This window comes from Stenella coeruleoalba (assembly GCF_951394435.1).
Source record: "Stenella coeruleoalba genome assembly, contig: scaffold_152, whole genome shotgun sequence".
NCBI classification, from domain to species: Eukaryota; Metazoa; Chordata; class Mammalia; order Artiodactyla; family Delphinidae; genus Stenella; species Stenella coeruleoalba.
In genome coordinates this window covers 99,252-126,272 of record NW_027645953.1, presented here as the reverse complement: position 1 = coordinate 126,272, position 27,021 = coordinate 99,252, and the positions used below count along the sequence as shown (strand labels likewise).

At 43.6% G+C, this 27,021-nt stretch overlaps 1 long non-coding RNA gene across 1 annotated transcript in view; it reads right to left on the bottom strand.

Annotated features, from left to right (window-relative positions):
- LOC307181246 overlaps nucleotides 1-27,021 on the bottom strand; it is a 119,672-nt gene that overhangs the window by 1,347 nt on the left and 91,304 nt on the right. The window contains exon 2 of the long non-coding RNA XR_013826219.1: nucleotides 3,385-3,470. This is a non-coding gene — a long non-coding RNA (uncharacterized lncRNA). The remainder of the gene's footprint in view (nucleotides 1-3,384; nucleotides 3,471-27,021) is intronic.

Below are 27,021 nucleotides of genomic sequence, written 5' to 3'. Positions count from 1 at the left end.
AACAGACTCTCAGGAGAAGTGTATGGTGTTTCCTGAAACATCTAAAAAACAAAGCAACAGAGCCTAGTGCACTTCCACTTATGGTCCTATAGCTTAGGGAAATTAAAATCAAAAAGACACAGCCACCCCAAAGTTTCGAAAGGCTCTGTTTACAAGAACCTCGATAACCGTACAAGTTCAACATCGCAGAAAGTGAAAAATGGATAAAAAAGTTGTGGTATTTACTTACAAAGCAATATCACTCAGCAATGAAATCTGTGTCATCAGGCCCTTAGCAGCACAATGAGTGGATTCAGGTATGATGATTCTAACTGAAATAAGTCACACAGAAAAAGAAGCATCATAAGATATCAGTAATACACGGAATGGAAACTTGGCTACACAGGAACTGAATTACAGAACAGAACAGGGTTTCAAATTTAGAAAAACAACTTATGCTTGCTTAAGGGTAATGGTGAGTTGGGGTGCTGCATAAAACCAGAGATTGAAATGAGCACAGATAAAGTTCCTTAAGCCAAATATGGAATAGACAAGAGCTACTCCTTGCTCAACGAAATGGACTCAACACCGCATATTAAACGCCTAAGAATGTACCTGACTTGTAAGTATCTTAAAACCTATCGATTGCTATGTCTCCGAAAGAGAATCAAGCATGTGTACAGGGGCATAAACGCAGCAGTGATAGGATTGGAGAGGTTCGGTGAGCAAATGAAGACCCTTTGAAGTCATATTGCATGGTACCCATTCCACGGGTTTCAACTACCCAGGTTTAAGGTATTCTTCCTTCAGCTAAAACATGCATGTGGAACCCAAGTATGATCAACCATGTGAACGGGAGACGTGTTCAAATATGTCTCAGTTTTCTTCCCCTGGTACTCGGGTGCAACATTCCAGACGCTTTACTAACACTCTCCCCACTTGGAGAGTCAGCGCCTTTAACCTCCTGTTTGGCCCAGTTTGCAATTTCTGCGGAAGATGAACAGGAATAGCGAGAACCAATGAGAGGCTAGCTGGAGGTGTCTGGACGGGCAAATTTAACTCTCATTTCCCACCAGGAAGAGGAAATAACCAAAGGCTCAGTGTGCCGTGCCGGAACCAGATTAGGGCCTGAAGCCATCCTGCGGTGTTGCGGCCAGCTCAAAAGAAAGCGAGTTGAAGAAAGGAGCTCAGGGGCAGTCTAATTCCCAAACCTGCAGAGTTATAAATGACAGCTATCGTCCAAAAATAGACTGAAGTAAGGCTGCCAAGAGGACTTGAAAGCGGGGCAGAATTGCAGGAAACCGATTTCAGGAGGTAGACTGGAATTGCATTGAAAGCATAGGAAAAGAGGCAGAACGTCCACAATGATGCACTTGGCCAAAAAGGGCGTATGCGTTTTTTCCTGAATATATTCAGGAAAAAACGCATACGCCCTTTTTGGCCAACCAAGCAAGCTTGCAAAGGAAATCTGCACTACAATGAAGTCTCACTTCCCCCCGGTCAAAAGGGCCATCTGAAAAAAGTGTAAAATCCAGAAAGGCAGGACAGGCCATGGAGAACTGGGAGCCTTGTTATGCTGATGGGCGGGATGTAAACTGCCAACAGACACTCTGGAGCAGTGTATGGTGTTTCCTGAAACATCTGAAAAACAAAGCAACAGAGCCTAGGGCACTTCCACTTATGGTCCTATAGCTTAGGGAATTTGAAATCAAAAAGACACAGCCACCCCAAAGTTTCGAAAGGCTCTGTTTACAAGAACCTCGATTACCGTACAAGTTCAACATCGCAGAAAGTGAAAAATGGATAAAAAAGTTGTGGTATTTACTTACAAAGCAATATCACTCAGCAATGAAATCTGTGTCATCAGGCCCTTAGCAGCACAATGAGTGGATTCAGGTATGATGATTCTAACTGAAATAAGTCACACAGAAAAAGAAACATCATAAGATATCAGTAATACACGGAATGTAAACTTGGCTACACAGGAACTGAATTACAGAACAGAACAGGGTTTCAAATTTAGAAAAACAACTTATGCTTGCTTAAGGGTAAAGGTGAGTTGGGGTGCTGCATAAAACCAGAGATTGAAATGAGCACAGATAAAGTTCCTTAAGCCAAATATGGAATAGACAAGAGCTACTCCTTGCTCAACGAAATGGACTCAACAACCCATATTAAACGCCTAATAATGTACCTGACTTGTAAGTATCTTAAAACCTATGGATTGCTATGTCTCCGAAAGAGAATCAAGCATGTGTACAGGGGCATAAACGCAGCAGTGATAGGATTGGAGAGGTTCGGTGAGCAAATGAAGACCCTTTGAAGTCATATTGCATGGTACCCATTCCACGGGTTTCAACTACCCAGGTTTAAGGTATTCTTCCTTCAGCTAAAACATGCATGTGGAACCTAGAGTATGATCAACCATGTGATCGGGAGACGTGTTCAAATATGTCTCAGTTTTCATACCCTGGTATTCGGGTGCAACATTCCAGACGCTTTACTAACACTCTCCCCACTTGGAGAGTCAGTCCCTTTAACCTCCTGATTGGCTCAGTTTGCAATTGCTGTGGAAGATGAACAGGAATAGCGAGAACCAATGAGAGACTAGCTGGAGGTGTCTGGATGGGCAAATTTAACTCTCATTTCCCACCAGGAAGAGGAATTAACCAAAGGCTCAGCGTGCCGTGCCAGAACCAGATTAGGGCCTGAAGACATCCTGCGGTGTTGCGGCCAGCTCAAAAGAAAGCGAGTTGAAGAAAGGAGCTCAGGGGCACTGTAATTCACAAACCTGCAGAGTTATAAATGAAAGCTATCGTCCAAAAATATACTGAAGTAAGGCTGCCAAGAGGACTTGAATGTGGGGCAGAATTGCAGGAAACCGATTTCAGGAGGTAGACTGGAATTGCATTGAAAGCATAGGAAAAGAGGCAGAACGTCCACAATGATGCACTTGGCCAAAAAGGGCGTATGCATATTTTCCTGAATATATTCAGGAAAAAACGCATACGCACTTTTTGGCCAATCAAGCAAGCTTGCAAAGGAAATCTGCACTACAATGAAGTCTCACTTCTCCCGGGTCAAAAGGTCCATCTGAATAAAGTGTAAAATCCAGAAAGGCAGGACAGGCCATGGAGAACTGGGAGCCTTGTTATGCTGATGGGCGGGATGTAAATTGCCAAGAGACACTCAGGAGAAGTGTATGGTGTTTCCTGAAACATCTAAAAAACAAAACAACGGAGCCTAGGGCACTTCCACTTATGGTCCTATAGCTTAGGGAAATTAAAATCAAAAAGACACAGCCACCCCAAAATTTGGGACGCCTCCGTTTACAAGAACCTCGTTTACCGTACAAGTTCAATATCACAGAAAGTGAAAAATGGATAAAGAACTTGTGGTACTTACGTACAATGCAGTATCACTCAGCAATGAAATCTATGTCATCAGGGCCGTAGCAGCATAATGAGTGGATTCAGGTACGATGATTCTAACTGAAAGAAGTCACACAGAAAAAGAAACATCATAAGATATCACTAATACACGGAATGGAAACTTGGCTACACAGGAACTGAATTACAGAACAGAACAGGGTCTCAAATTTAGAAAACCAACTTATGCTTGCTTAAGTGTAAAGGTGAGTTGGGGTGCTGCATAAAACCAGAGATTGAAATGAGCACAGATAAAGTTCCTTAAGCCAAATATGGAATAGACAAGAGCTACTCCTTGCTCAACGAAATGGACTCAACACCGCATATTAAACGCCTAAGAATGTACCTGACTAGTAAGTATCTTAAAACCTATGGATTGCTATGTCTCCGAAAGAGAATCAAGCATGTGTACAGGGGCATAAACGCAGCAGTGATAGGATTGGAGAGGTTCGTGAGCAAATGAAGACCCTTTGAAGTCATATTGCATGGTACCCATTCCACGGGTTTCAACTACCCAGGTTTTAGGTATTCTTCCTTCAGCTAAAACATGCATGTGGAACCTAGAGTATGATCAACCATGTGATCGGGAGACGTGTTCAAATATGTCTCAGTTTTCCTCCCCTGGTACTCGGGTGCAACATTCCAGACGCTTTACTAACACTCTCCCCACTTGGAGAGTCAGTCCCTTTAACCTCCTGTTAGGCCCACTTTGCAATTTCTGTGGAAGATGAACAGGAATAGCGAGAACCAATGAGAGACTAGCTGGAGGTGTCTGGATGGGCAAATTTAACTCTCATTTCCCACCAGGAAGAGGAATTAACCAAAGGCTCAGCATGCCATGCCAGAACCAGATTAGGGCCTGAAGCCATTCTGCGGTGTTGCGGCCAGGTCACAAGAAAGCGAGTTGAAGAAAGGAGCTCAGGGGCACTGTAATTCACAAACCTGCAGAGTTATAAATGACAGCTATCGCCCAAAAATAGACTGAAGTAAGGCTGCCAAGAGGACTTGAAAGCGGGGCAGAATTGCAGGAAACCGATTTCAGGAGGTAGACTGGAATTGCATTGAAAGCATAGGAAAAGAGGCAGAACGTCCACAATGATGCACTTGGCCAAAAAGGGCGTATGCGTTTTTTCCTGAATATATTCAGGAAAAAACGCATACGCCCTTTTTGGCCAACCAAGCAAACCTGCAAAGGAAATCTGCACTACAATGAAGTCTCACTTCCCCCCGGTCAAAAGGGCCATCTGAAAAAAGTGTAAAATCCAGAAAGGCAGGACAGGCCATGGAGAACTGGGAGCCTTGTTATGCTGAAGGGCGGGATGTAAATTGCCAACAACCACCCGGGAGAAGTGTATGGTGTTTCCAGAAACATCCAAAAAACAAAGCAACAGAGCCTAGGGCACTTCCACTTATGGTCCTATAGCTTAGGGAATTTAAAATCAAAAAGACACAGCCACCCCAAAGTTTCGAAAGGCTCCGTTTACAAGAACCTCGTTTACCGTACAAGTTCAACATCGCAGAAAGTGAAAAATGGATAAAAAAGTTGTGGTATTTACTTACAAAGCAATATCACTCAGCAATGAAATCTGTGTCATCAGGCCCTTAGCAGCACAATGAGTGGATTCAGGTATGTTGATTCTAACTGAAATAAGTCACACAGAAAAAGAAACATCATAAGATATCACTAATACACGGAATGTAAACTTGGCTACACAGGAACTGCATTCCAAAACAGAACAGGGTCTCAAATTTAGAAAACCAACTTATGCTTGCTTAAGGGGAAAGGTGAGTTGGGGTGCTGCATAAAACCAGAGATTGAAATGAGCACAGATAAAGTTCCTTAAGCCAAATATGGAATAGACAAGAGCTACTCCTTGCTCAACGAAATGGACTCAAAACCCCATATTAAACGCCTAAGAATGTACCTGACTAGTAAGTATCTTAAAACCTATGGATTGCTATGTCTCCAAAAGAGAATCAAGCCTGTGTACAGGGGCATAAACGCAGCAGTGATAGGATTGGAGAGGTTCGGTGAGCAAATGAAGACCCTTTGAAGTCATATTGCATGGTACCCATTACACGGGTCTCAACTTTCCAGGTTTAAGGTATTCTTCCTTCAGCTAAAACATGCATGTGGAACCCAGAGTATGATCAACCATGTGAACGGGAGTCGTGTTCAAATATGTCTCAGTTTTCCTCCCCTGGTACTCGGGTGCAACATACCAGACGCTTTACTAACACTCTCCCGACTTGGAGAGTCAGTCCCTTTAACCTCCTGTTTGGCCCAGTTTGCAATTTCTGCGGAAGATGAACAGGAATAGCGAGAACCAATGAGAGGCTAGCTGGAGGTGTCTGGACGGGCAAATTTAACTCTCATTTCCCACCAGGAAGAGGAATTAACCAAAGGCTCAGCATGCCGGGCCGGAACCAGATTAGGGCCTGAAGCCATCCTGCGGTGTTGCGGCCAGGTCACAAGAAAGCGAGTTGAAGAAAGGAGCTCAGGGGCACTGTAATTCACAAACCTGCAGAGTTATAAATGACAGCTATCGTCCAAAAATATACTGAAGTAAGGCTGCCAAGAGGACTTGGAAGCGGGGCAGAATTGCAGGAAACCGATTTCAGGAGGTAGACTGGAATTGCATTGAAAGCATAGGAAAAGAGGCAGAACGTCCACAATGATGCACTTGGCCAAAAAGGGCGTATGCGTTTTTTCCTGAATATATTCAGGAAAAAACGCATACGCCCTTTTTGGCCAACCAAGCAAGCTTGCAAAGGAAATCTGCACTACAATGAAGTCTCACTTCCCCCCGGTCAAAAGGGCCATCTGAAAAAAGTGTAAAATCCAGAAAGGCAGGACAGGCCATGGAGAACTGGGAGCCTTGTTATGCTGAAGGGCGGGATGTAAATTGCCAACAACCACTCAGGAGAAGTGTATGGTGTTTCCTGAAACATCTAAAAAACAAAGCAACAGAACCTAGGGCACTTCCACTTATGGTCCTATAGATTAGGGAATTTAAAATCAAAAAGACACAGCCACCCCAAAGTTTGGAACGGCTCTGTTTACAAGAACCTCGATTACAGTCCATGTTCAACATCGCAGAAAGTGAAAAATGGATAAAAAAGTTGTGGTATTTACTTACAAAGCAATATCACTCAGCAATGAAATCTGTGTCATCAGGCCCTTAGCAGCACAATGAGTGGATTCAGGTATGATGATTCTAACTGAAATAAGTCACACAGAAAAAGAAACATCATAAGATATCAGTAATACACGGAATGTAAACTTGGCTACACAGGAACTGAATTACAGAACAGAACAGGGTCTCAAATTTAGAAAACCAACTTATGCTTGCGTAAGGGGAAAGGTGAGTTGGGGTGCTGCATAAAACCAGAGATTGAAATGAGCACAGATAAAGTTCCTTAAGCCAAATATGGAATAGACAAGAGCTACTCCTTGCTCAACGAAATGGACTCAACACCGCATATTAAACGCCTAACAATGTACCTGACTAGTAAGTATCGTAAAACCTATGGATTGCTATGTCTCCAAAAGAGAATCAAGCATGTGTACAGGGGCATAAACGCAGCAGTGATAGGATTGGAGAGGTTCGGTGAGCAAATGAAGACCCTTTGAAGTCATATTGCATGGTACCCATTACACGGGTCTCAACTCTCCAGGTTTAAGGTATTCTTCCTTCAGCTAAAACATGCATGTGGAACCCAAGTATGATCAACCATGTGAACGGGAGACGTGTTCAAATATGTCTCAGTTTTCCTCCCCTGGTACTCGGGTGCAACATTCCAGACGCTTTACTAACACTCTCCCCACTTGGAGAGTCAGCACCTTTAACCTCCTGTTTGGCCCAGTTTGCAAATTCTGCGGAAGATGAACAGGAATAGCGAGAACCAATGAGAGGCTAGCTGGAGGTGTCTGGACGGGCAAATTTAACTCTCATTTCCCACCAGGAAAAGAAAATAACGAAAGGCTCAGCGTGCCGTACCGGAACCAGATTAGGGCCTGAAGCCATCCTGCGGTGTTGCGGCCAGCTCAAAATAAAGCGAGTTGAAGAAAGGAGCTCAGGGGCACTGTAATTCACAAACCTGCAGAGTTATAAATGACAGCTATCGTCCAAAAATATACTGAAGTAAGGCTGCCAAGAGGACTTGAACGCGGGGCAGAATTGCAGGAAACCGATTTCAGGAGGTAGACTGGAATTGCATTGAAAGCATAGGAAAAGAGGCAGAACGTCCACAATGATGCACTTGGCCAAAAAGGGCGTATGCGTTTTTTCCTGAATATATTCAGGAAAAAACGTATACGCCCTTTTTGGCCAACCAAGCAAGCTTGCAAAGGAAATCTGCACTACAATGAAGTCTCACATCCCCCCTGTCAAAAGGGCCATCTGAAAAAAGTGTAAAATCCAGAAAGGCAGGACAGGCCATGGAGAACTGGGAGCCTTGTTATGCTGATGGGCGGGATGTAAATTGCCAACAACCACTCAGGAGAAGTGTATGGTGTTTCCTGGAACATCTAAAAAACAAAGCAACAGAACCTAGGGCACTTCCACTTATGGTCCTATAGTTTAGGGAAATTAAAATTAAAAAGACACAGCCACCCCAAAGTTTGGAACGGCTCTGTTTACAAGAACCTCGTTTACAGTACAAGTTCAACATCGCAGAAAGTGAAAAATGGATAAAGAAGTTGTGGTATTCACTTACAAAGCAATATCACTCAGCAATGAAATCTATGTCATCAGGCCCTTAGCAGCACAATGAGTGGATTCAGGTATGATGATTCTAACTGAAATAAGTCACACAGAAAAAGAAACATCATAAGATATCAGTAATACACGGAATGGAAACTTGGCTACACAGGAACTGAATTACAGAACAGAACAGGGTTTCAAATTTAGAAAACCAACTTATGCTTGCTTAAGGGTAAAGGTGAGTTGGGGTGCTGCATAAAACCAGAGATTGAAATGAGCACAGATAAAGTTCCTTAAGCCAAATATGGAATAGACAAGAGCTACTCTTTGCTCAACGAAATGGACTCAACACCGCATATTAAATGCCTAAGAATGTACCTGACTAGTAAGTATCTTAAAACCTATGGATTGCTATGTCTCCGAAAGAGAATCAAGCATGTGTACAGGGGCATAAACGCAGCAGTGATAGGATTGGAGAGGTTCGGTGAGCAAATGAAGACCCTTTGAAGTCATATTGCATGGTACCCTTTACACGGGTCTCAACTCTCCAGGTTTAATGTATTCTTCCTTCAGCTAAAACATGCATGTGGAACCCAGAGTATGATCAACCATGTGAACGGGAGACGTGTTCAAATATGTCTCAGTTTTCTTCCCCTGGTACTCGGGTGCAACATTCCAGACGCTTTACTAACACTCTCCCGACTTGGAGAGTCAGTCCCTTTAACCTCCTGTTTGGTCCAGTTTGCAATTTCTGCGGAAGATGAACAGGAATAGCGAGAACCAATGAGAGGCTAGCTGGAGGTGTCTGGACGGGCAAATTTAACTCTCATTTCCCACCAGGAAGAGGAATTAACCAAAGGCTCAGCGTGCCGTGCCGGAACCAGATTAGGGCCTGAAGCCATCCTGCGGTGTTGCGGCCAGGTAACAAGAAAGCGAGTTGAAGAAAGGAGCTCAGGGGCACTGTAATTCACAAACCTGCAGAGTTATAAATGACAGCTATCGTCCAAAAATATACTGAAGTAAGGCTGCCAAGAGGACTTGAAAGCGGGGCAGAATTGCAGGAAACCGATTTCAGGAGGTAGACTGGAATTGCATTGAAAGCATAGGAAAAGAGGCAGAACGTCCACAATGATGCACTTGGCCAAAAAGGGCGTATGCGTTTTTTCCTGAATATATTCAGGAAAAAACGCATACGCCCTTTTTGGCCAACCAAGCAAGCTTGCAAAGGAAATCTGCACTACAATGAAGTCTCACTTCCCCCCGGGCAAAAGGGCCATCTGAAAAAAGTGTAAAATCCAGAAAGGCAGGACAGGCCATGGAGAACTGGGAGCCTTGTTATGCTGATGGGCGGGAGGTAAATTGCCAACAGACACTTGGGAGAAGTGTATGGTGTTTCCTGAAACATCTAAAAAACAAAGCAACAGACCCTAGGGCACTTCCACTTATGGTCCCATAGAGTAGGGAAATTAAAATCAAAAAGACACAGCCACCTCAAAGTTTGGAACGGCTCTGTTTACAAGAACCTCGTTTACAGTACAAGTTCAACATCGCAGAAAGTGAAAAATGGATAAAGAAGTTGTGGTATTCACTTACAAAGCAATATCACTCAGCAATGAAATCTATGTCATCAGGCCCTTAGCAGCACAATGAGTGGATTCAGGTATGATGATTCTAACTGAAATAAGTCACACAGAAATAGAAACATCATAAGATATCAGTAATACACGGAATGGAAACTTGGCTACACAGGAACTGAATTACAGAACAGAACAGGGTCTCAAATTTAGAAAACCAACTTATGCTTGCTTAAGGGGAAAGGTGAGTTGGGGTGCTGCATAAAACCAGAGATTGAAATGAGCACAGGTAAAGTTCCTTAAGCCAAATATGGAATAGACAAGAGCTACTCCTTGCTCAACGAAATGGACTCAACACCGCATATTAAACGCCTAAGAATGTACCTGACTAGTAAGTATCTTAAAACCTATGGATTGCTATGTCTCCGAAAGAGAATCAAGCATGTGTACAGGGGCATAAACGCAGCAGTGATAGGATTGGAGAGGTTCGGTGAGCAAATGAAGACCCTTTGAAGTCATATTGCATGGTACCCATTCCAGGGGTCTCAACTCTCCAGGTTTAAGGTATTCTTCCTTCAGCTAAAACATGCATGTGGAACCTAGAGTATGATCAACCATTTGATCGGGAGACGTGTTCAAATATGTCTCAGGTTTCGTACCATGGTACTCGGGTGCAACATTCCAGACGCTTTACTAACACTCTCCCCACTTGGAGAGTCAGTCCCTTTAACCTCCTGTTTGGCCCAGTTTGCAATTTCTGCGGAAGATGAACGGGAATAGTGAGAACCAATGAGAGACTAGCTGTAGGTGTCTGAACGGGCAAATTTAACTCTCATTTCCCACCAGGAAGAGGAATTAACCAAAGGCTCATCGTGCCGTGCCGGAACAAGATTAGGGCGTGAAGCCATCCTGCGGTGTTGCGGCCAGGTCACAAGAAAGCGAGTTGAAGAAAGGAGCTCAGGGGCACTGTAATTCACAAACCTGCAGAGTTATAAATGACAGCTATCGTCCAAAAATAGACTGAAGTAAGGCTGCCAAGAGGACTTGAAAGCGAGGCAGAATTTTAGGAAACCGATTTCAGGAGGTAGACTGGAATTGCATTGAAAGCATAGGAAAAGAGGCAGAACGTCCACAATGATGCACTTGGCCAAAAAGGGCGTATGCGTTTTTTCCTGAATATATTCAGGAAAAAACGCATACGCCCTTTTTGGCCAACCAAGCAAACTTGCAAAGGAAATCTGCACTACAATGAAGTCTCACTTCCCCCCGGTCAAAAGGGCCATCTGAAAAAAAGTGTAAAATCCAGAAAGGCAGGACAGGCCATGGAGAACTGGGAGCCTTGTTATGCTGATGGGCGGGATGTAAATTGCCAACAGACACTCGGGAGAAGTGTATGGTGTTTCCTGAAACATCTAAAAAACAAAGCAACAGAGCCTAGGGCACTTCCACTTATGGTCCTATAGCTTAGGGAAATTAAAATCAAAAAGACACAGCCACCCCAAAGTTTAGGACGCCTCTGTTTACAAGAACCTCGTTTACCGTACAAGTTCAATATCACAGAAAGTGAAAAATGGATAAAGAACTTGTGGTACTTATGTACAATGCAGTATCACTCAGCAATGAAATCTATGTCATCAGGCCCGTAGCAGCATAATGAGTAGATTCAGGTACGATGATTCTAACTGAAATAAGTCACACAGAAAAAGAAATATCATAAGATATCAGTAATACACGGAATGGAAACTTGGCTACACAGGAACTGAATTACAGAACAGAACAGTGTCTCAAATTTAGAAAACCAACTTATGCTTGCTTAAGGGGAAAGGTGAGTTGGGGTGCTGCATAAAACCAGAGATTGAAATGAGCACAGATAAAGTTCCTTAAGCCAAATATGGAATAGACAAGAGCTACTCCTTGCTCAACGAAATGGACTCAACACCGCATATTAAACGCCTAAGAATGTACCTGACTAGTAAGTATCTTAAAACCTATGGATTGCTATGTCTCCGAAAGAGAATCAAGCATGTGTACAGGGGCATAAACGCAGCAGTGATAGGATTGGAGAGGTTCGGTGAGCAAATGAAGACCCTTTGAAGTCATATTGCATGGTACCCATTAAATGGGTTTCAACTACCAAGGTTTAAGGTATTCTTCCTTCAGCTAAAACATGCATGTGGAACCTAGAGTATGATCAACCATGTGATCGGGAGACGTGTTCAAATATGTCTCAGTTTTCGTACCCTGGTACTCGCGTGCAACATTCCAGACGCTTTACTAACACTCTCCCGACTTGGAGAGTCAGTCCCTTTAACCTCCTGTTTGGCCCAGTTTGCAATTTCTGCGGAAGATGTACAGGAATAGCGAGAACCAATGAGAGACTAGCTGGAGGTGTCTGGACGGGCAAATTTAACTCTCATTTCCCACCAGGAAGAGGAATTAACCAAAGGCTCAGCGTGCCGTGCCGGAACCAGATTAGGGCCTGAAGCCATCCTGCGGTGTTGCGGCCAGCTCAAAAGAAAGCGAGTTGAAGAAAGGAGCTCAGGGGCACTGTAATTCACAAACCTGCAGAGTTATAAATGACAGCTATCGTCCAAAAATAGACTGAAGTAAGGCTGCCAAGAGGACTTGAAAGCGGGGCAGAATTGCAGGAAACCGATTTCAGGAGGTAGACTGGAATTGCATTGAAAGCATAGGAAAAGAGGCAGAACGTCCACAATGATGCACTTGGCCAAAAAGGGCGTATGCGTTTTTTCCTGAATATATTCAGGAAAAAACGCATACGTCCTTTTTGGCCAACCAAGCAAGCTTGCAAAGGAAATCTGCACTACAATGAAGTCTCACTTCCCCCCGGTCAAAAGGGCCATCTGAAAAAAGTGTAAAATCCAGAAAGGCAGGACAGGCCATGGAGAACTGGGAGCCTTGTTATGCTGATGGGCGGGATGTATATTGCCAAAAGACACTCGGGAAAAGTGTATGGTGTTTCCTGAAACATCTAAAAAACAAAGCAACAAAGCCTAGGGCACTGCCACTTATGGTCCTATAGCTTAGGGAAATTAAAATCAAAAAGACACAGCCACCCGAAAGTTTGGAACGGCTCTGTTTACAAAAACCTCTTTTACAATACAAGTTCAACATAGCAGAAAGTGAAAAATGGATAAAGAAATTGTGGTATTTACTTACAAAGCAATATCACTCAGCAATGAAATCTATGTCATCAGGCCCTTAGCAGCACAATGAGTGGATTCAGGTATGATGATTCTAACTGAAATAAGTCACACAGAAAAAGAAACATCATAAGATATCAGTAATACACGGAATGTAAACTTGGCTACACAGGAACTGAATTACAGAACAGAACAGGGTCTCAAATTTAGAAAACCAACTTATGCTTGCTTAAGGGTAAAGGTGAGTTGGGGTGCTGCATAAAACCAGAGATTGAAATGAGCACAGATAAAGTTCCTTAAGCCAAATATGGAATAGACAAGAGCTACTCCTTGCTCAACGAAATGGACTCAACACCGCATATTAAACGCCTAAGAATGTACCTGACTAGTAAGTATCTTCAAACCTATGGATTGCTATGTCTCCGAAAGAGAATCAAGCATGTGTACAGGGGCATAAACGCAGCAGTGATAGGATTGGAGAGGTTCGGTGAGCAAATGAAGACCCTTTGAAGTCATATTGCATGGTACCCATTCCACAGGTTTCAACTACCCAGGTTTAAGGTATTCTTCCTTCAGCTAAAACATGCATGTGGAACCTAGAGTATGATCAACCATGTGATCGGGAGACGTGTTCAAATATGTCTCAGTTTTCGTACCCTGGTACTCGGGTGCAACATTCCAAACGCTTTACTAACACTCTCCCCACTTGGAGAGTCAGTCCCTTTAACCTCCTGTTTGGCCCAATTTGCAATTTCTGCGGAAGATGAACAGGAATAGCGAGAACCAATGAGAGACTAGCTGGAGGTGTCTGGATGGGCAAATTTAACTCTCATTTCTGACCAGGAAGAGGAATTAACCAAAGGCTCAGCGTGCCGTGCCAGAACCAGATTAGGGCCTGAAGACATCCTGCGGTGTTGCGGCCAGGTCACAAGAAAGCGAGTTGAAGAAAGGAGCTCAGGGGCACTGTAATTCACAAACCTGCAGAGTTATAAATGACAGCTATCGTCCAAAAATAGACTGAAGTAAGGCTGCCAAGAGGACTTGAAAGCGGGGCAGAATTGCAGGAAACCGATTTCAGGAGGTAGACTGGAATTGCATTGAAAGCATAGGAAAAGAGGCAGAACGTCCACAATGATGCACTTGGCCAAAAAGGGCATATGCGTTTTTTCCTGAATATATTCAGGAAAAAACGCATACGCCCTTTTTGGCCAACCAAGCAAACTTGCAAAGGAAATCTGCACTACAATGAAGTCTCACTTCTCCCCGGTCAAAAGGGCCATCTGAAAAAAGTGTAAAATCCAGAAAGGCAGGACAGGCCATGGAGAACTGGGAGCCTTGTTATGCTGATGGGCGGGATGTAAGTTGCCAACAGACACTCAGGAGAAGTGTATGGTGTTTCCTGAAACATCTAAAAAACAAAGCAACAGAGCCTAGGGCACTTCCACTTATGGTCCTATAGCTTAGGGAAATTAAAATCAAAAAGACACAGCCACCCCAAAGTTTGGGACGCCTCCGTTTACAAGAACCTCGTTTACCGTACAAGTTCAATATCACAGAAAGTGAAAAATGGATAAAGAACTTGTGGTACTTACGTACAATGCAGTATCACTCAGCAATGAAATCTATGTCATCAGGCCCGTAGCAGCATAATGAGTGGATTTAGGTACGATGATTCTAACTGAAATAAGTCACACAGAAAAAGAAATGTCATAAGATATCACTAATACACGGAATGTAAACTTGGCTACACAGGAACTGCATTCCAAAACAGAACAGGGTCTCAAATTTAGAAAACCAACTTATGCTTGCTTAAGGAGAAAGGTGAGTTGGGGTGCTGCATAAAACCAGAGATTGAAATGAGCACAGATAAAGTTCCTTAAGCCAAATATGGAATAGAGAAGAGCTACTCCTTGCTCAACGAAATGGACTCAAAACCCCATATTAAACGCCTAATAATGTACCTGACTAGTAAGTATCTTAAAACCTATGGATTGCTATGTCTCCGAAAGAGAATCAAGCGTGTGTACAGGGGCATAAACGCAGCAGTGATAGGATTGGAGAGGTTCGGTGAGCAAATGAAGACCCTTTGAAGTCATATTGCATGGTACCCATTCTACGGGGTTCAACTACCCAGGTTTTAGGTATTCTTCCTTCAGCTAAAACATGCATGTGGAACCCAGAGTATGATCAACCATGTGATAGGGAGACGTGTTCAAATATGTCTCAGTTTTCCTCCCCTGGTACTCGGGTGCAACATTCCAGACGCCTTACTAACACTCTCCCCACTTGGAGAGTCAGCGCCTTTAACCTCCTTTTTGGCACAGTTTGCAATTTCTGCGGAAGATGAACAGGAATAGCGAGAACAAATGAGAGGCTAGCTGGAGGTGTCTGGACGGGCAAATTTAACTCTCATTTCCCACCAGGAAGAGGAAATAACCAAAGGCTCAGCGTGCCGTACCGGAACCAGATTAGGGCCTGAAGCCATCCTGCGGTGTTGCGGCCAGCTCAAAAGAAAGCGAGTTGAAGAAAGGAGCTCAGGGGCACTGTAATTCACAAACCTGCAGAGTTATAAATGACAGCTATCGTCCAAAAATAGACTGAAGTAAGGCTGCCAAGAGGACTTGAAAGCGGGGCAGAATTGCAGGAACCCGATTTCAGGAGGTAGACTGGAATTGCATTGAAAGCATAGGAAAAGAGGCAGAACGTCCACAATGATGCACTTGGCCAAAAAGGGCGTATGCGTTTTTTCCTGAATATATTCAGGAAAAAACGCATACGCCCTTTTTGGCCAACCAAGCAAGCTTGCAAAGGAAATCTGCACTACAATGAAGTCTCACTTCCCCCCGGTCAAAAGGGCCATCTGAAAAAAGTGTAAAATCCAGAAAGGCAGGACAGGCCATGGAGAACTGGGAGCCTTGTTATGCTGATGGGCGGGATGTAAATTGCCAACAACCACTCGGGAGAAGTGTATGGTGTTTCCTGAAACATCTAAAAAACAAAGCAACAGAACCTAGGCCACTTCCACTTATGGTCCTATAGCTTAGGGAAATTAAAATCAAAAAGACACAGCCACCCCAAAGTTTGGAACGGCTCTGTTTACAAGAACCTCGTTTACAGTACAAGTTCAACATCGCAGAAAGTGAAAAATGGATAAAGAAGTTGTGGTATTTACTTACAAAGCAATATCACTCAGCAATGAAATCTGTGTCATCAGGCCCTTAGCAGCACAATGAGTGGATTCAGGTATGATGATTCTAACTGAAATAAGTCACACAGAAAAAGAAACATCATAAGATATCAGTAATACACGGAATGGAAACTTGGCTACACAGGAACTGAATTACAGAACAGAACAGGGTCTCAAATTTAGAAAACCAACTTATGCTTGTTTAAGTGTAAAGGTGAGTTGGGGAGCTGCATAAAACCAGAGATTGAAATGAGCACAGATAAAGTTCCTTAAGCCAAATATGGAATAGACAAGAGCTACTCCTTGCTCAACGAAATGGACTCAACACCGCATATTAAATGCCTAAGAATGTACCTGACTAGTAAGTATCTTAAAACCTATGGATTGCTATGTCTCCGAAAGAGAATCAAGCATGTGTACAGGGGCATAAACGCAGCAGTGATAGGATTGGAGAGGTTCGGTGAGCAAATGAAGACCCTTTGAAATCATATTGCATGGTACCCATTCCACGGGTCTCAACTCTCCAGGTTTAAGGTATTCTTCCTTCAGCTAAAACATGCATGTGGAACCCAGAGTATGATCAACCATGTGAACGGGAGACGTGTTCAAATATGTCTCAGTTTTCCTCCCCTGGTACTCGGGTGCAACATTCCAGACGCTTTACTAACACTCTCCCGACTTGGAGAGTCAGTCCCTTTAACCTCCTGTTTGGCCCAGTTTGCAATTTCTGCGGAAGATGAACGGGAATAGTGAGAACCAATGAGAGACTAGCTGTAGGTGTCTGAACGGGCAAATTTAACTCTCATTTCCCACCAGGAAGAGGAATTAACCAAAGGCTCATCGTGCCGTGCCGGAACAAGATTAGGGCGTGAAGCCATCCTGCGGTGTTGCGGCCAGGTCACAAGAAAGCGAGTTGAAGAAAGGAGCTCAGGGGCACTGTAATTCACAAACCTGCAGAGTTATAAATGACAGCTATCGTCCAAAAATAGACTGAAGTAAGGCTGCCAAGAGGACTTGAAAGCGAGGCAGAATTTTAGGAAACCGATTTCAGGAGGTAGACTGGAATTGCATTGAAAGCATAGGAAAAGAGGCAGAACGTCCACAATGATGCACTTGGCCAAAAAGGGCGTATGCGTTTTTTCCTGAATATATTCAGGAAAAAACGCATACGCCCTTTTTGGCCAACCAAGCAAACTTGCAAAGGAAATCTGCACTACAATGAAGTCTCACTTCCCCCCGGTCAAAAGGGCCATCTGAAAAAAAGTGTAAAATCCAGAAAGGCAGGACAGGCCATGGAGAACTGGGAGCCTTGTTATGCTGATGGGCGGGATGTAAATTGCCAACAGACACTCGGGAGAAGTGTATGGTGTTTCCTGAAACATCTAAAAAACAAAGCAACAGAGCCTAGGGCACTTCCACTTATGGTCCTATAGCTTAGGGAAATTAAAATCAAAAAGACACAGCCACCCCAAAGTTTAGGACGCCTCTGTTTACAAGAACCTCGTTTACCGTACAAGTTCAATATCACAGAAAGTGAAAAATGGATAAAGAACTTGTGGTACTTATGTACAATGCAGTATCACTCAGCAATGAAATCTATGTCATCAGGCCCGTAGCAGCATAATGAGTAGATTCAGGTACGATGATTCTAACTGAAATAAGTCACACAGAAAAAGAAATATCATAAGATATCAGTAATACACGGAATGGAAACTTGGCTACACAGGAACTGAATTACAGAACAGAACAGTGTCTCAAATTTAGAAAACCAACTTATGCTTGCTTAAGGGGAAAGGTGAGTTGGGGTGCTGCATAAAACCAGAGATTGAAATGAGCACAGATAAAGTTCCTTAAGCCAAATATGGAATAGACAAGAGCTACTCCTTGCTCAACGAAATGGACTCAACACCGCATATTAAACGCCTAAGAATGTACCTGACTAGTAAGTATCTTAAAACCTATGGATTGCTATGTCTCCGAAAGAGAATCAAGCATGTGTACAGGGGCATAAACGCAGCAGTGATAGGATTGGAGAGGTTCGGTGAGCAAATGAAGACCCTTTGAAGTCATATTGCATGGTACCCATTAAATGGGTTTCAACTACCAAGGTTTAAGGTATTCTTCCTTCAGCTAAAACATGCATGTGGAACCTAGAGTATGATCAACCATGTGATCGGGAGACGTGTTCAAATATGTCTCAGTTTTCGTACCCTGGTACTCGCGTGCAACATTCCAGACGCTTTACTAACACTCTCCCGACTTGGAGAGTCAGTCCCTTTAACCTCCTGTTTGGCCCAGTTTGCAATTTCTGCGGAAGATGTACAGGAATAGCGAGAACCAATGAGAGACTAGCTGGAGGTGTCTGGACGGGCAAATTTAACTCTCATTTCCCACCAGGAAGAGGAATTAACCAAAGGCTCAGCGTGCCGTGCCGGAACCAGATTAGGGCCTGAAGCCATCCTGCGGTGTTGCGGCCAGCTCAAAAGAAAGCGAGTTGAAGAAAGGAGCTCAGGGGCACTGTAATTCACAAACCTGCAGAGTTATAAATGACAGCTATCGTCCAAAAATAGACTGAAGTAAGGCTGCCAAGAGGACTTGAAAGCGGGGCAGAATTGCAGGAAACCGATTTCAGGAGGTAGACTGGAATTGCATTGAAAGCATAGGAAAAGAGGCAGAACGTCCACAATGATGCACTTGGCCAAAAAGGGCGTATGCGTTTTTTCCTGAATATATTCAGGAAAAAACGCATACGTCCTTTTTGGCCAACCAAGCAAGCTTGCAAAGGAAATCTGCACTACAATGAAGTCTCACTTCCCCCCGGTCAAAAGGGCCATCTGAAAAAAGTGTAAAATCCAGAAAGGCAGGACAGGCCATGGAGAACTGGGAGCCTTGTTATGCTGATGGGCGGGATGTATATTGCCAAAAGACACTCGGGAAAAGTGTATGGTGTTTCCTGAAACATCTAAAAAACAAAGCAACAAAGCCTAGGGCACTGCCACTTATGGTCCTATAGCTTAGGGAAATTAAAATCAAAAAGACACAGCCACCCGAAAGTTTGGAACGGCTCTGTTTACAAAAACCTCTTTTACAATACAAGTTCAACATAGCAGAAAGTGAAAAATGGATAAAGAAATTGTGGTATTTACTTACAAAGCAATATCACTCAGCAATGAAATCTATGTCATCAGGCCCTTAGCAGCACAATGAGTGGATTCAGGTATGATGATTCTAACTGAAATAAGTCACACAGAAAAAGAAACATCATAAGATATCAGTAATACACGGAATGTAAACTTGGCTACACAGGAACTGAATTACAGAACAGAACAGGGTCTCAAATTTAGAAAACCAACTTATGCTTGCTTAAGGGTAAAGGTGAGTTGGGGTGCTGCATAAAACCAGAGATTGAAATGAGCACAGATAAAGTTCCTTAAGCCAAATATGGAATAGACAAGAGCTACTCCTTGCTCAACGAAATGGACTCAACACCGCATATTAAACGCCTAAGAATGTACCTGACTAGTAAGTATCTTCAAACCTATGGATTGCTATGTCTCCGAAAGAGAATCAAGCATGTGTACAGGGGCATAAACGCAGCAGTGATAGGATTGGAGAGGTTCGGTGAGCAAATGAAGACCCTTTGAAGTCATATTGCATGGTACCCATTCCACAGGTTTCAACTACCCAGGTTTAAGGTATTCTTCCTTCAGCTAAAACATGCATGTGGAACCTAGAGTATGATCAACCATGTGATCGGGAGACGTGTTCAAATATGTCTCAGTTTTCGTACCCTGGTACTCGGGTGCAACATTCCAAACGCTTTACTAACACTCTCCCCACTTGGAGAGTCAGTCCCTTTAACCTCCTGTTTGGCCCAATTTGCAATTTCTGCGGAAGATGAACAGGAATAGCGAGAACCAATGAGAGACTAGCTGGAGGTGTCTGGATGGGCAAATTTAACTCTCATTTCTGACCAGGAAGAGGAATTAACCAAAGGCTCAGCGTGCCGTGCCAGAACCAGATTAGGGCCTGAAGACATCCTGCGGTGTTGCGGCCAGGTCACAAGAAAGCGAGTTGAAGAAAGGAGCTCAGGGGCACTGTAATTCACAAACCTGCAGAGTTATAAATGACAGCTATCGTCCAAAAATAGACTGAAGTAAGGCTGCCAAGAGGACTTGAAAGCGGGGCAGAATTGCAGGAAACCGATTTCAGGAGGTAGACTGGAATTGCATTGAAAGCATAGGAAAAGAGGCAGAACGTCCACAATGATGCACTTGGCCAAAAAGGGCATATGCGTTTTTTCCTGAATATATTCAGGAAAAAACGCATACGCCCTTTTTGGCCAACCAAGCAAACTTGCAAAGGAAATCTGCACTACAATGAAGTCTCACTTCTCCCCGGTCAAAAGGGCCATCTGAAAAAAGTGTAAAATCCAGAAAGGCAGGACAGGCCATGGAGAACTGGGAGCCTTGTTATGCTGATGGGCGGGATGTAAGTTGCCAACAGACACTCAGGAGAAGTGTATGGTGTTTCCTGAAACATCTAAAAAACAAAGCAACAGAGCCTAGGGCACTTCCACTTATGGTCCTATAGCTTAGGGAAATTAAAATCAAAAAGACACAGCCACCCCAAAGTTTGGGACGCCTCCGTTTACAAGAACCTCGTTTACCGTACAAGTTCAATATCACAGAAAGTGAAAAATGGATAAAGAACTTGTGGTACTTACGTACAATGCAGTATCACTCAGCAATGAAATCTATGTCATCAGGCCCGTAGCAGCATAATGAGTGGATTTAGGTACGATGATTCTAACTGAAATAAGTCACACAGAAAAAGAAATGTCATAAGATATCACTAATACACGGAATGTAAACTTGGCTACACAGGAACTGCATTCCAAAACAGAACAGGGTCTCAAATTTAGAAAACCAACTTATGCTTGCTTAAGGGGAAAGGTGAGTTGGGGTGCTGCATAAAACCAGAGATTGAAATGAGCACAGATAAAGTTCCTTAAGCCAAATATGGAATAGAGAAGAGCTACTCCTTGCTCAACGAAATGGACTCAAAACCCCATATTAAACGCCTAATAATGTACCTGACTAGTAAGTATCTTAAAACCTATGGATTGCTATGTCTCCGAAAGAGAATCAAGCGTGTGTACAGGGGCATAAACGCAGCAGTGATAGGATTGGAGAGGTTCGGTGAGCAAATGAAGACCCTTTGAAGTCATATTGCATGGTACCCATTCTACGGGGTTCAACTACCCAGGTTTTAGGTATTCTTCCTTCAGCTAAAACATGCATGTGGAACCCAGAGTATGATCAACCATGTGATAGGGAGACGTGTTCAAATATGTCTCAGTTTTCCTCCCCTGGTACTCGGGTGCAACATTCCAGACGCCTTACTAACACTCTCCCCACTTGGAGAGTCAGCGCCTTTAACCTCCTTTTTGGCACAGTTTGCAATTTCTGCGGAAGATGAACAGGAATAGCGAGAACAAATGAGAGGCTAGCTGGAGGTGTCTGGACGGGCAAATTTAACTCTCATTTCCCACCAGGAAGAGGAAATAACCAAAGGCTCAGCGTGCCGTACCGGAACCAGATTAGGGCCTGAAGCCATCCTGCGGTGTTGCGGCCAGCTCAAAAGAAAGCGAGTTGAAGAAAGGAGCTCAGGGGCACTGTAATTCACAAACCTGCAGAGTTATAAATGACAGCTATCGTCCAAAAATAGACTGAAGTAAGGCTGCCAAGAGGACTTGAAAGCGGGGCAGAATTGCAGGAACCCGATTTCAGGAGGTAGACTGGAATTGCATTGAAAGCATAGGAAAAGAGGCAGAACGTCCACAATGATGCACTTGGCCAAAAAGGGCGTATGCGTTTTTTCCTGAATATATTCAGGAAAAAACGCATACGCCCTTTTTGGCCAACCAAGCAAGCTTGCAAAGGAAATCTGCACTACAATGAAGTCTCACTTCCCCCCGGTCAAAAGGGCCATCTGAAAAAAGTGTAAAATCCAGAAAGGCAGGACAGGCCATGGAGAACTGGGAGCCTTGTTATGCTGATGGGCGGGATGTAAATTGCCAACAACCACTCGGGAGAAGTGTATGGTGTTTCCTGAAACATCTAAAAAACAAAGCAACAGAACCTAGGCCACTTCCACTTATGGTCCTATAGCTTAGGGAAATTAAAATCAAAAAGACACAGCCACCCCAAAGTTTGGAACGGCTCTGTTTACAAGAACCTCGTTTACAGTACAAGTTCAACATCGCAGAAAGTGAAAAATGGATAAAGAAGTTGTGGTATTTACTTACAAAGCAATATCACTCAGCAATGAAATCTGTGTCATCAGGCCCTTAGCAGCACAATGAGTGGATTCAGGTATGATGATTCTAACTGAAATAAGTCACACAGAAAAAGAAACATCATAAGATATCAGTAATACACGGAATGGAAACTTGGCTACACAGGAACTGAATTACAGAACAGAACAGGGTCTCAAATTTAGAAAACCAACTTATGCTTGTTTAAGTGTAAAGGTGAGTTGGGGAGCTGCATAAAACCAGAGATTGAAATGAGCACAGATAAAGTTCCTTAAGCCAAATATGGAATAGACAAGAGCTACTCCTTGCTCAACGAAATGGACTCAACACCGCATATTAAATGCCTAAGAATGTACCTGACTAGTAAGTATCTTAAAACCTATGGATTGCTATGTCTCCGAAAGAGAATCAAGCATGTGTACAGGGGCATAAACGCAGCAGTGATAGGATTGGAGAGGTTCGGTGAGCAAATGAAGACCCTTTGAAATCATATTGCATGGTACCCATTCCACGGGTCTCAACTCTCCAGGTTTAAGGTATTCTTCCTTCAGCTAAAACATGCATGTGGAACCCAGAGTATGATCAACCATGTGAACGGGAGACGTGTTCAAATATGTCTCAGTTTTCCTCCCCTGGTACTCGGGTGCAACATTCCAGACGCTTTACTAACACTCTCCCGACTTGGAGAGTCAGTCCCTTTAACCTCCTGTTTGGCCCAGTTTGCAATTTCTGCGGAAGATGAACAGGAATAGCGAGAACCAATGAGACGCTAGCTGGAGGTGTCTGGACGGGCAAATTTAACTCTCATTTCCCACCAGGAAGAGGAATTAACCAAAGGCTCAGCATGCCGTGCCGGAACTAGATTAGGGCCTGAAGCCATCCTGCGGTGTTGCGGCCAGGTCACAAGAAAGCGAGTTGAAGAAAGGAGCTCAGGGGCACTGTAATTCACAAACCTGCAGAGTTATAAATGACAGCTATCGTCCAAAAATAGACTGAAGTAAGGCTGCCAAGAGGACTTGAAAGCGGGGCAGAATTGCAGGAAACCGATTTCAGGAGGTAGACTGGAATTGCATTGAAAGCATAGGAAAAGAGGCAGAACGTCCACAATGATGCACTTGGCCAAAAAGGGCGTATGCGTTTTTTCCTGAATATATTCAGGAAAAAACGCATACGACCTTTTTGGCCAACCAAGCAAGCTTGCAAAGGAAATCTGCACTACAATGAAGTCTCACTTCTCCCCGGTCAAAAGGGCCATCTGAAAAAAGTGTAAAATCCAGAAAGGCAACAGGCCATTGAGAACTGGGAGCCTTGTTATGCTGATGGGCGGGATGTAAATTGCCAACAGACACTTGGGAGAAGTTTATGGTGTTTCCTGAAACATCTAAAAAACAAAGCAACAGAGCCTAGGGCACTTCCACTTATGGTCCTATAGCTTAGGGAATTTAAAATCAAAAAGACACAGCCACCCCAAAGTTTGGAAAGGCTCTGTTTACAAGAACCTCGTTTACAGTACAAGTTCAACATCGCAGAAAGTGAAAAATGGATAAAGAAGTTGTGGTATTTACTTACAAAGCAATATCACTCAGCAATGAAATCTATGTCATCAGGCCCTTAGCAGCACAATGAGTGGATTCAGGTATGATGATTCTAACTGAAATAAGAAACACAGAAAAAGAAACATCATAAGATATCAGTAATACACGGAATGTAAACTTGGCTACACAGGAACTGAATTACAGAACAGAACAGGGTCTCAAATTTAGAAAACCAACTTATGCTTGCTTAAGGGTAAAGGTGAGTTGGGGTGCTGCATAAAACCAGAGATTGAAATGAGCACAGATAAAGTTCCTTAAGCCAAATATGGAATAGACAAGAGCTACTCCTTGCTCAACGAAATGGACTCAACACCGCATATTAAACACCTAAGAATGTACCTGACTAGTAAGTATCTTAAAACCTATGGATTGCTATGTCTCCGAAAGAGAATCAAGCATGTGTACAGGGTCATAAACGCAGCAGTGATAGGATTGGAGAGGTTCGGTGAGCAAATGAAGACCCTTTGAAGTCATATTGCATGGTACCCATTCCACGGGTTTCAACTACCCAGGTTTAAGGTATTCTTCCTTCACCTAAAACATGCATGTGGAACCTAGAGTATGATCAACCATGTGATCGGGAGACATGTTCAAATATGTCTCAGTTTTCGTACCCTGGTACTCGGGTGCAACATTCCAGACGCTTTACTAACACTCTCCCGACTTGGAGAGTCAGTGCCTTTAACCTCCTGTTTGGCCCAGTTTGCAATTTCTGCGGAAGATGTACAGGAATAGCGAGAACCAATGAGAGGCTAGCTGGAGGTGTCTGGACGGGCAAATTTAACTCTCATTTCCCACCAGGAAGAGGAATTAACCAAAGGCTCAGCGTGCCGTGCCAGAACCAGATTAGGGCCTGAAGCCATTCTGCGGTGTTGCGGCCAGGTCACAAGAAAGCGAGTTGAAGAAAGGAGCTCAGGGGCACTGTAATTCACAAACCTGCAGAGTTATAAATGACAGCTATCGTCCAAAAATAGACTGAAGTAAGGCTGCCAAGAGGACTTGAAAGCGGGGCAGAATTGCAGGAAACCGATTTCAGGAGGTAGACTGAAATTGCATTGAAAGCATAGGAAAAGAGGCAGAACGTCCACAATGATGCACTTGGCCAAAAAGGGCGTATGCGTTTTTTCCTGAATATATTCAGGAAAAAACGCATACGCACTTTTTGGCCAACCAAGCAAGCTTGCAAAGGAAATCTGCACTACAATGAAGTCTCACTTCTCCCCGGTCAAAAGGGCCATCTGAAAAAAGTGTAAAATCCAGAAAGGCAGGACAGGCCATGGAGAACTGGGAGCCTTGTTATGCTGATGGGCGGGATGTAAATTGCCAACAACCACTCGGGAGAAGTGTATGGTGTTTCCTGAAACATCTAAAAAACAAAGCAACAGAACCTAGGGCACTTCCACTTATGGTCCTATAGGTTAGGGAATTTAAAATCAAAAAGACACAGCCACCCCAAAGTTTGGAACGGCTCTGTTTACAAGAACCTCGATTACAGTACATGTTCAACATCACAGAAAGTGAAAAATGGAAATAAAGTTGTGGTATTTACTTACAAAGCAATATCACTCAGCAATGAAATCTGTGTCATCAGGCCCTTAGCAGCACAATGAGTGGATTCAGGTATGATGATTCTAACTGAAATAAGTCACACAGAAAAAGAAACATCATAAGATATCAGTAATACACGGAATGTAAACTTGGCTACACAGGAACTGAATTACAGAACAGAACAGGGTCTCAAATTTAGAAAACCAACTTATGCTTGCTTAAGGGGAAAGGTGAGTTGGGGTGCTGCATAAAACCAGAGATTGAAATGAGCACAGATAAAGTTCCTTAAGCCAAATATGGAATAGACAAGAGCTACTCCTTGCTCAACGAAATGGACTCAACACCGCATATTAAACGCCTAACAATGTACCTGACTAGTAAGTATCGTAAAACCTATGGATTGCTATGTCTCCAAAAGAGAATCAAGCATGTGTACAGGGGCATAAACGCAGCAGTGATAGGATTGGAGAGGTTCGGTGAGCAAATGAAGACCCTTTGAAGTCATATTGCATGGTACCCATTACACGGGTCTCAACTCTCCAGGTTTAAGGTATTCTTCCTTCAGCTAAAACATGCATGTGGAACCCAAGTATGATCAACCATGTGAACGGGAGACGTGTTCAAATATGTCTCAGTTTTCCTCCCCTGGTACTCGGGTGCAACATTCCAGACGCTTTACTAACACTCTCCCCACTTAGAGAGTCAGCACCTTTAACCTCCTGTTTGGCCCAGTTTGCAATTTCTGCGGAAGATGAACAGAAATAGCGAGAACCAATGAGAGGCTAGCTGGAGGTGTCTGGACGGGCAAATTTAACTCTCATTTCCCACCAGGAATTGGAAATAACCAAAGGCTCAGTGTGCCGTGCCGGAACCAGATTAGGGCCTGAAGCCATCCTGCGGTGTTGCGGCCAGGTCACAAGAAACAAGTTGAAGAAAGGAGCTCAGGGGCACTGTAATTCACAAACCTGCAGAGTTATAAATGACAGCTATCGTCCAAAAATAGACTGAAGTAAGGCTGCCAAGAGGACTTGAAAGCAGGGCAGAATTGCAGGAAACCGATTTCAGGAGGTAGACTGGAATTGCATTGAAAGCATAGGAAAAGAGGCAGAACGTCCACAATGATGCACTTGGCCAAAAAGGGCGTATGCGTTTTTTCCTGAATATATTCAGGAAAAAACGCATACGCCCATTTTGGCCAACCAAGCAAGCTTGCAAAGGAAATCTGCACTAAATGAAGTCTCACTTCCCCCCGGTCAAAAGGGCCATCTGAAAAATGTGTAAAATCCAGAAAGGCAGGACAGGCCATGGAGAACTGGGAGCCTTGTTATGCTGATGGGCGGGATGTAAATTGCCAACAACCACTGGGGAGAAGTGTATGGTGTTTCCTGAAACATCTAAAAAACAAAGCAACAGAACCTAGGGCACTTCCACTTATGGTCCTATAGCTTAGGGAAATTTAAATACAAAAGACACAGCCACCCCAAAGTTTGGAACGGCTCTGTTTACAAGAACCTCGTTTAC